Source organism: Macrobrachium nipponense, chromosome 4 (assembly GCF_015104395.2).
Source record: "Macrobrachium nipponense isolate FS-2020 chromosome 4, ASM1510439v2, whole genome shotgun sequence".
Taxonomy (NCBI): domain Eukaryota; kingdom Metazoa; phylum Arthropoda; class Malacostraca; order Decapoda; family Palaemonidae; genus Macrobrachium; species Macrobrachium nipponense.
The window spans coordinates 29,741,949-29,752,526 of NC_061100.1; the positions used below are offsets into that span (position 1 = coordinate 29,741,949).

Here is a 10,578-nt window from a genome sequence, read left to right on the forward strand (position 1 = left end):
TTACTCTGGCAGTGATTTGTGCTGATTAAAACTCATAATAAGTAGACATAAATATGTATGGCTGGTAGAGAAGGTATACAAAAAGTTTTTAAAAAGTATTAGGGGATTTCCAAGAGGGATAAATGATAATAGTGTCTACTCCCATGTTAACTTGAAAGGCCAGTGATGTGGTTACTTCCCTGATCTCACGACCCTTCTTAACTTAATGATGTTCATGCCTGTTGCTCGGCAATGACCCATTATAAATTCACTATCCCATTGGAAGATCAATAGATGATTTTAATGCAAACAGATCACAACAACTATTTTTCTGGTTAAAGCATTAAGCAAAAATAATGTAAGTGGTCTCATCAATTTTCTCCCAGTACGGGAGTATGTAATGCTGTCAGTACACCTAACCATAGCGCTGAATAATCCCTATGGATTCCAGTGCTTGGCTTCAAGCCTAAATTTCATATTCCATTCCAGTACACCTAACCAGTGTACTGTCTGCATTACTCAAGGTTCTTTGCAGCATCCCTTTGGCCCCTGGCCAACCTTCAACCCTTGTTAGCTGACACAGACTTCTTGGTTAACATAGAAATAACAAGAAGTTTGTTACATAGGGAATGCAGTAGTGACAACACATATTGTAGACAGCTTGGCAGGATAGTGGATTGACCTGGCAGCTTGGCTCAAAAAATTTGATAATAATCTGCATGTAGCTGAAGCTCCAGTTTTTGTGAAAACAGCAGGAGGCTGGTGTAGGAGTCTTCCATTCCAGAAGAGATCTCGGCATATCTACTGAAAGCTCAAGAAGATATGAAAGCTATGCCTGTTGAGGCCATGGTGAGGTTATCAAGATCAATGAATGTTGACTGATTGGCACATAGCTTCTTCAGAACTGGGTTTTATGAAAGGCAATATGTATATGTAGTAGTTCTAAATTGTCACACAAGGCCCTGACCACATTGTTTGACAAAGGCAGCTGGTCTGCCAGAGCAAAAGAATGATTTAGCAGTTTGTGGTCTAGCCTAAGTATGTATGTGGTAAGTAAATCCTCCTCAGAGCACTGTACACATCTGGAAGAAGAGACCACTTTTGAGTGTAGCATCTCACCTTGTCTGCTCAGGAAATCTGCCAAGATGTTATGTTTTCTAGGAACAAACCTGGGAAGACCTGTTAACTAGGCAACATATCAATGGAGATTTGTTGCCTCCTTCGTTCCTATCATATACCAAATATGTGCTTAGCTTGTTTCATCACACAATAAGAAATGGAAGAAAAGTATTAAAAACATGAAAAGTGACTAAACTCCAAGTTTCTTAACCGGCAATGCTCTTGAAAATAGCATGTATTGATGGTAAAAAAAAAAAAAAAAAAAAAAAAGTGGATACTTTTGGGGAAAACACAAAGAGGAAAGTACTACTTAAAGTTATCCCAGATGCAGGAAATAGACACCAAAACAAGTAAAGCATTGCTGGCTGCAAGGAAAACAGAGGTGGAAAATGAAACAAAAGAGCATGGCATCGTTAGCAATCACGATCAGCAATCTTATCCAATTACAGAAAAAATTATGTAAACTTAGTCAAAAAATATATTGATACACTCACATTCTTACGTAGATCCTCCAAGAACAATAAACATTTCTTCTACCCAGCGTGTTTATTCTTGTATGTGACAACTAGATGAGAACATTTTTGAAGCACCTCTTTTCCTTTAGGCCACCAATTACAGTGTACTGCTATCTTTTTGAAATATGAATATTTACAATTGAGAGGAACAAAATGATAGATTGATCTGAATACTCAAAAGTTTAATCTGCTAGGATTGGGTACACATGAATTCATGATTAGATTGAATTCGGCAATCAAAATGGCTAATTTCATGATCAGCTAGGGTAAAATGTATACATAATCCTATTGGGAGAGATCTCTTTCCTTCTGTTTTTCACATCTTATTTTAATTATATTAATCATGGCCTTGGACAAGTTTCAGAGCCTGCAATGTTTGTCAGTATCCAATTGAGGTAGTCTGGAATAAAAGAAAAACAGAATTGAACATTTAAAAATCATCATCAGTCAAAAAATTCATAACCAATGTGAGCCACTCTAAAGTGATAACTATTATTATCATTGTCTTCACTTTTTTCTTTAAATTCAGTGGATTTGAAAACTGGGTTTTGTGTTTTTCCTAATCTTTGAATTTCTCCTGCCTTATAACTGTCAATCATACAGATTTTAAAATTTATTTGCAGTGGACCTGAAATTTTCCTTGTTACTTTTAATATAAAGATTTTTTGCTTACATGGAAATAAAAATATCATAAACTGCAGTAGCACTACTATTAAGATTCATACTTATTTTAAGTGTGTCTAGTCTAGTAGGTAAGCTGGATCTTTATAAAATCAAATCTTCATTTTCTAGACTGACATGTTCTTGTAACCATTGCCTTTGTGAAAACGTATACTGAATACTTTCATCTTATTATTATTATGTACATTTAAATGTAAAACATTTCACGTTCCCAGTCCTTTTCCTCGCCTGTCAATCTGTATATTGCTACAACCTTCCTTATTCTTGTCACTTCCTAGACTGCTTAAGATTACTGCCATTTTCTTTGAACTGTCAGCCAACCTAGGCAACTGCCATAAATATTTAACACCTAATTTATTTGATGCTGAAAACAGCGTAGCCCTTAGGTGCAGACCAACAACTGTGGATTTTTTGCAATTCCATAACCCTGTTCATTTAATATTTGCACTGCACTGATGGTAGTAATAAGAATAAACCAATGAAACAAGTTTTAGATTATTTTACTGTTTACTCTGGTATAGCTACACCCCACTATAATTTGGGAAGTTAAAGCCATCATCGCCCCAGGAGACCACTCCAATCTGAACCTTGAAGGTCTGAACTGCATTGCCTCCTGAGTCACCCTGAAAAGAGAAAGTACCAATTGGATTTTTTGTGACTTTGCCTACTTTTGACCACTAGCTAGCTATATATAGGTAAATTGTCGTCTTCTTTTTATAATCACTTTCCAGTAATTTCACGATTGAATATACTGAATAATTGGCGTCACGCTGGGTCATCCGAAAGCGTTTTCCCGCATATGAACTGCATTCGAATATCATTATTAGAAAGTTTGCTGTTGTAGGTATAATTTAAAAAAAAAAGGCTTAAGATACCTAGGCTACTACTATAGTATGGCTCTGGGTGAGCCAATAAATTACATTTACTCTTATTGTTCTAATATTCCATTCTTCTTTTTCATTATATCTCCAAATAGTAGCAATTTAGATGTCAGACAAAAACTGTTAGTTAGGAATACAAAACTAAAATCCAAGTAGTAGTAGTAGTAGGTGGCAGACGCGAATGCTTTAGTAGTATAACTACATTTGACAAGTGTCTCAAATGGCAACTGGTAGTCGTAGTAGTAATAACGTATAGTTTCCTTTGAACGGCTCCCCGATATGTGTATCCAACAAACAGATTGTGCTCTCTCTCTCTCTCTCTCTCTCTCTCTCTCTCTCTCTCTCTCTCTCCTCTCTCTCTCTCTCTCTCTCTCACGTAACTTCAAAGTATATGAACACTATACAAAGTTTATCAGATCAAATTGAAACGCACTTGTTAGCCTGTGATGATCACTATGATCAGCAGGGTCTATGAAGAGTGTTGAAGGCACTGATGGTCAGTTAAATTGTTCTTGATTTTTTGTTTAGTTTGTTGTTAATTTTGGTATTGTTTGCTTTAGAGTTGTCGTTCCTGTGTTGTTGGATTTGTTGTGCTTATGCGTTTCTGTTGAGTTGTATATAAGTTGTTGAGGGTTATTGTTGGTGAACTGTTGTGATTTCTTGATGTTGTTTAGTGGGTGTGTATTGGCTTGTTATATTGTTGTTGTTTTTTGTGTGTTAGTGATTGTTTGTGCAGTGGCCTTTTGTTGTGGTGGTTGTCCTTGTTTGGTTATTTGTGTATTGTTCCGATTTCTTGATGATTTTCTGAAGATAATTCAACAAGTTAGTTATCCATATAAAAAAAAAAAACGCTCGCTCTCTCTCTCTCTCGTCTCTCTCTCCTCTCCTCTCTTCTTCTCTCTCTCTCTCTCTCTCTCTCTCTCTATTCCTCCTCTCTCTCAATCTCTCTTCTCCTCTCTCTCTCTCTCTCTTTTTTTAATTTATATATATATATTATATATATATATATATAGATATTATATATATATATATAGATATATATATATATAATATATAATTTATATAATTGTAATTGTTATTTTATTGATAATTATGAGTTTTTATGACTTTTCATGATAGTTTTTAGGCGACTTGTCCTTAGCGAATGTGATTGTGATGATTTCTTGACAATTTTCCGAAGATTATTTAAAACTTGCAGTTATCTATATTAAAAAGGTAGATAAACTCTCTCTAAATTTAAGACTTTAATAATTAATAATGTTATTTCCTTAATAATTAGCGATTTGACGAGAGAAACTATATACATACATAATAAATATACTGAATACGTTAATAATAATAATTGTTATTCCCTTAATAATTGAGTTTTTATGACTCATAATGCAAAGTTTTGAGCGAATCGTCCTTAGCGAATGTGGCGGTGGCGCCCCGTGAGAGACCGACGGAACGGCAACTGTTGAATCGTAAATTCGTAAAATTTGCATTCAAGACACGAATTACCCAAGACACCTTTATCGAATGTGATGAATCTTCAATGAACAGCAGACGGTGAACAGCTTAATTACACTGTTTAAACAGTGGGGAATCGGATGTAAATTTGGTTAAAACGATGCTGGATTTAGCTTAGCATAGGCCCTAGGGGTATGGGAATAGATAGCGGATGTTCGGAATAGGCCTAATGTTGACCGGTCACTTACGATGTTTTTTTTATATTCTAGGCCTATAATGGCTCATATGTTGGTTAATAATGTTAGTTACTAACAATTTTAATGTTTATTAACCTTACTATATGTTTAGCACCAGCCCTATAGATAAGTTACATAGGCCTAGGCCATAAGCATTGAAAGGGACTATCTGTGACAATAGGCTAAATTTGCTTTACATTTCATTAGGCCTATTGTTTTTTTGTAAGCGATTTTACGCCATTATACCTATATCGTATATTGGACTTGAAATTAAAATTTCATGTTTTAATAGCCTATGCTATACTAGGCTAGCTCCTATAGTAGCCTATGTACTTTGAATAAGTTCTGATGTAGGTCTACGAGCCTACTCTAAGCCTATTGTACAAATTGCGGGGGCCACAGTTGGGATTTTTGATGTGGAGGGGAAGGTAATTAGAATGTAATACAAATATAGGTAGGGCTAAAGGGACGTTATTTCCATCAAACATTCTCGTTCTACAGAAGCAGTCCGCATGGACTGCAAGGAATGTAACCGCGGGTACGACATCCACTAGGGACTCGGGGCCGTCCAATGTATTTCGCCGTTTAGTGCTGGCCCCTGGGGGCTTAATTACAGTCATCCAAAGAAGTATTAATTAGGCTAAATTCTTGTTCAGTGGGTAAAACTGCATAGAAAAACCTTAACTGCCATAGCTTAGGCCACCGTGGATAAGTACCCTAGATCTACCGGTTGTAGGTCTAGCTAAGGACTTTGCATCATAGGTTTGGTTAGGTCAGGGTCAAAGCTCCCTCCGGTAGATCTAAGTAATTGCTCCATGTTGGGTATTTCCTTGGAAATTGGCTGTTTCTATAGTCATTAAGAATTTATAATTATTTATCAGTCAACTGTAATTAATGTGAGAACTACTAATTAAATTATTGTAACTGGGGTTCATAGCCCCCAGCTAAGTAACACGGCCAACTAGGTTAGGTTAGTTTGGATCCTTTTATACCTAATAGGTTTCCCCAGGCAATCCCATCTTGAACACATGGCTCCCTAATGACTGTCTGATTTGCAAAACGGTTACTTACAGTCCGTGCATTGTTGCTACTACCACGTCCCAGTTCCTGCCAGTCTTCTTTTGTTTTTATTAATTTTTGTGTCTTGTCTGTGTATATTTATTTTTGTCTATTACGTTTTTATTAATTTTTGTCGTGTCTGCGATTTTATTCATTTTTATGCCATGTCTGCAATTTTATTCAGATTTATGTCTTGTTTGTTTCTATTCATTTTTGTCTTTTGTTTGTTTTTATTTATTTGTTCCGATACGTAATACAAACCCTCGGTCCTTTAACAATAGGAAGGTAACTAGCGGCAGCTGGACGGTCGTAAGCTTCGAACAAGGGGAGAACGGTAGTTAACTGCTTGTCCGATCGTGCGCGCGCCACCGCGCGCCCGAGAGGTGAAGAATCACTTTTGCTTTCGGCCGCGGGTGTGAAGGACGTGTTCGTCATCGCTCTCTGCCCTCTTCATCGTCGTATGCTTTGTTTATATTGTGTTTTCTACTAATGGTTTGGTTTGACTTGAAAATGAAACTGTAAGTACACTGTTTTCATTTTCATTACTTAATTATGAAATCAACATGGAGCTATCGCCGTAGAAACGGCGATTTCCGCTCTTTTCATGAATTGAACCCTTGAATTATGTCTCGGTGCCGAGGGCGGGCGACACTCGCGCCGAGTCATGTATTTTGGGCGAAAGTGTGTAATTGAAAGATGTAAGTACTCTTTTTCATTATATTTTTGCCCTGTGCGTTCGTTGCCGAGAGCTTGATTGCGCTCGGCAAGAGCCTCTTATTTTGTATGAATAGAATGCAATTGAAAGTGGATTCGCAATGCAGTTTTCTTTTCATTTTCATTTATTAATTGCATCAAATTTAATTTTGGATCAATTTCCGCTCTTACCCGGGAATTAATCCTTACGATTTATTGCTGTGAAAGTGAAAATAGCAAGTGCAGTATTGTTTCATTTTCATATATATTTATGATAGCATCATTTATTATGGATCAAGTTTCCGCTCTTACCGGGAATTGATTTTTCCCTCTAAGTTCTATGAAGTGAATCGCAGTGCAGTATTCTGTTTCATTTTCATATTACTTTTCACTGGTGTGCGGGGTAAGGTGGGGGAAGCGAAGTCCTGCCAGGAAGTCGTCGGAAAGCTCTCCCGCGACTCCCTTGGTATCCGATTCTTCGTCTTCTTTCCTGCCCCCCCGCTCACTTCCTTGTATTTTTTGTTTTTGGGGTCTTCCTTCCGTTCGGGGTGGGGCATGTCTCCCCCCCGTGCGTGAGGGAACCCCTCTTACTAATCTGTCTGTGCTACCGCAGGTGCTACAGCCGTGGGAGACGACCTTGGACAGGTATGGACCACTGCCCACTGAGGCGGCTGCAGGGCGTGCCTAGCATCCACGAATCTGCTGCAGAGTCTAGCGAGGTCTGGGGCGGTGACCTTGGAGTGGTCTCCACTACAACCTTCACGGCCGCTTATGCTGCTTCCCCCCCGCTGGTCTACACTCCCCATGCTGTGTCGGTGACCGCCGTCTGCCGCTTCTAGGGCCGGTCGCCGCCGTACCGAGGAGGGGTATGCCGCCGCCCGCCTGTGTTTTCTTCGTGTTGCCTGCCCCAGACGTTTTCGTATGTTCCAGCAAGCTCGCCCCTTGGACCGGCCGCCAGTACCACGCTGGCTGCCGATGATTCTACGAGGCGATGGCTGGGCCTGCCGTACCTGTCGCTGATGTGGTTCCCGCTACTGGCTTGGCTGTCCCTTCTGTGTTTACCGCTGCCGCTGTTCCTGCCGCTCCTTTTGGCTGGTTGCTGTTCCTGTCGCTCCTGGTTCCTGCGCCTGTCCATGCTGGTCTGCCCATGGTGTGTCTTCCCCAGTCCCAGGTCCTTCCGGACAGGTGCAGTCGGGCCGTGTTGCTTCGGCAATAGGCCCGACTCCGGCCTGGATGGAGGACCTGACGACTGTCCCTGCGTGAGCTGACGAAGAAGAGGAAGGTGTCATCTTCGTCTTCGTCTGTTGCTGCCTCTTCCCCTTCGACTTCTAAGGCCCATAAGCCGAAGAAGAAGAAGGCTGCCTCCCCGCCTTAAGAAGTTCTCCTTCGTGAACTTGCTAAGGCCCGTCCCACCCGGTGGGACGGGGGGTCCTTCTGCTGGTCCTCCTGCTCCTTCGGGAGCGGGGCCCGTCTCCCCTTCCGTAAGGAAGAGATAGACGGGGACCAGAGGAGTATCGGTTAGCTCTGGTACTTCCTCGCCTGGTGCTAGCGGCGATGCCGCTACGCCAGGTTCCGGCTCGGTCTCTCGTTCGCGGGAGATCCCGAGTGTACGCTCTCCCTCGGGAGACCGTGCAGCCAAAGTTTCGGCGCCAGAGTTCGCTCGGCGCCAAGACCACGGCACGGAGCAGAAGGCTGGCGAGAACCGCTCAGGTGACTCTCGCCAGGGCCAGCGGCCGCTCTCGCAGCGACCAGCTGGTAACCGGGTTTTGTTATTCCCCCATAAGAAGACTCCTTCGGGAACTTCGAAGGGCTCGTCACATTCCGGTGTGACGGGGGGGTTCTTCTGCTGGTCCTCCTGTTCCTTCGGGAACGGGGCCCGTCTCCCCTTCTGAGAAGAAGAAGAAGACGGGGACCAAAGGGGGTGCTGGCTTACCGCTGGTACACCCTCGCCTGGTCTTGGCAAGCTCTGCTGCTAAGCCAGGTACCGGCTCGGTTTTCTCGTCCTGCGAGAAGTTCCGAGTGTACGATCTCCTTCGGGTGACCGTGCAGCCAAAGTTAAGACGCCTGAGTTCGCTCAGCGTCATGACCGAGGCACGGAGCAGAAGACTGTCGAGAGCCCGTCAGGTGACCTCTCGCCAGGCCAGCGGCCGCTCTCGCAGCGACCAGCCGGTACCTCGGGTGGACGTGACGGTCTCTGACCGGGCCACGGTTGAGGGCTGGGAAGAGGTCCCCCAGGTCCCCTCGACCGACGGTACCCAGCCGAGGCTGGTACCAGCGGTTTTGACGTGCCGCGAGGACGCTCACGCCGGTCTCACGGCGAAAGCGAGCTCTGCAGGTCACCTGACCGCCGCTACCACAGGGACCGGGGGGGGGTCTGGGATACGTGACCAGCAGCAGCTCGTCTGACGCAAAAGGAAACAGGGCCGGGGTCGACGTGCTCAGTCGAGCCGCTCGCCACAGGTGAGCGGCACGGCCAGGCCTGCAGATCGATCCCCACCGCGGGTTGGTGATCGGCGTGCAGCCCCCCACGTACGCTGGTCCTGCCAGCGAGCGGGGGGGGAGCGTCAGGTCTGTCTCTCCACTACCTTCAACTTCCTCGGGGTACACCGGGAAGAGCGAGGTAGCTAGGAGTGATCGTGAGAGGTGCGCCGCTCACGATCCAACCCGTCACGACGCCGCACGTGCCACGTATGGTCTTAGGACCAACCAGGACGTACGCGCAAGTGATTGGAGGCGACCGTCAGGGGGAGAGGGGGTAGCGTCAGTTCTGTCTCTCCGATACCTTCAACTTCCTCGGCATACGCCAGGAAGAGCGAGGTATATAGGAGTTGATCGTAGAGATGCGCCGCTCACGATCCCGTCACGACGCCGCAAGTGCCAGGTTGGTCTTAGGACCAACCAGGACGTACGCGCAAGTGATTGGAGGCAACCGTCAGGGATCTGTTGCTGGTCCTTCTTCTGAAGGAGGAGGGTCCTGGGAGCTGCTCTTGTTGGAGGGACTAGACGGTCCTACTCCTCAAGACGCTGTAACTTCCGAGATTCAGAGTACTTTACCCAGGTTATTGCACTGATTCGTCAGCACAACGACCGGGGTGGGGGAAGGATCGCCGCTCCCACCAGCAGAGCCCATGTCTCTGCTCGAGTCGTTTTGGGGCCCGAGAGGGAACCCAAAAACCGACGAAGGTGGGTATGCCGCGATCGGAGCTTGCCTATTCTGTCTTGAACCAGAGTCTCTCGTCTCCGGACAAGAAGGCTCTCTCAGTTCTGGCCGGCTCGATCAAGCTACTTCCACCTCCTCTACTGCGACAGCGGCGTTTTCTTTCTACGTGTCTTCGGACACCGTATTTAATACTCCTTCGGTCCCTCCTGAGAGGTTTCGACCTCGACGAGGACTGGAATGAGTCGGAGACGGTATCGGCTCTCTCCTGTCAGGTGTTCGATCAGCCCCACCCAGACGACGTTCACAGTGGCGGCAGACCCTTACCTACAGTGAGAGTTCGTAACCCTCCTCGGGGAAAACGTTTTCTCCTGACGATACGTTTTCCCAGACTCTGAGAGGCCATCGCCGCAAGGCGATGGCTGCTCCTACTCTTCTCCAACTGCTAGTTCCACTGGGTGGGAAGGCGAGCGAGTATCCAATTCCTTCCTCCCCCATTCCCTCTCTCCTTACGGCTACGAGGGAAAGGGGAAGGATCCTACAGAGATTTCTCTGTAGGATCCCACGTTGGGGACTGCGCTACCAGGGGGGACCTTCGGGTCCTACCTGACGTAAGCCCCGGTCGTTGAGGAGGGATCCTGCCCCATTCTCGATTTTCTACGGGAACGAGAGGACCACCAGCCGATATCGTTTGACGAATTCGGTGGGGGTTTCGCAGACTGCTTAGAATTCTACGGAATTTCTAGCGCATTCAGAGTGTTAGAGTTTCTTACGATCTCCAAACACTTAGCGAGACCACGGTCCAAAGT

The 10,578-nt window shown here is 44.6% G+C and overlaps 1 long non-coding RNA gene across 1 annotated transcript in view; it reads left to right on the forward strand.

Moving 5' to 3' along the window:
* Nucleotides 1-10,578, forward strand: part of LOC135210838 (uncharacterized) — a 160,218-nt gene that overhangs the window by 76,229 nt on the left and 73,411 nt on the right. The gene's annotated exons all lie outside the window — the stretch shown is intronic.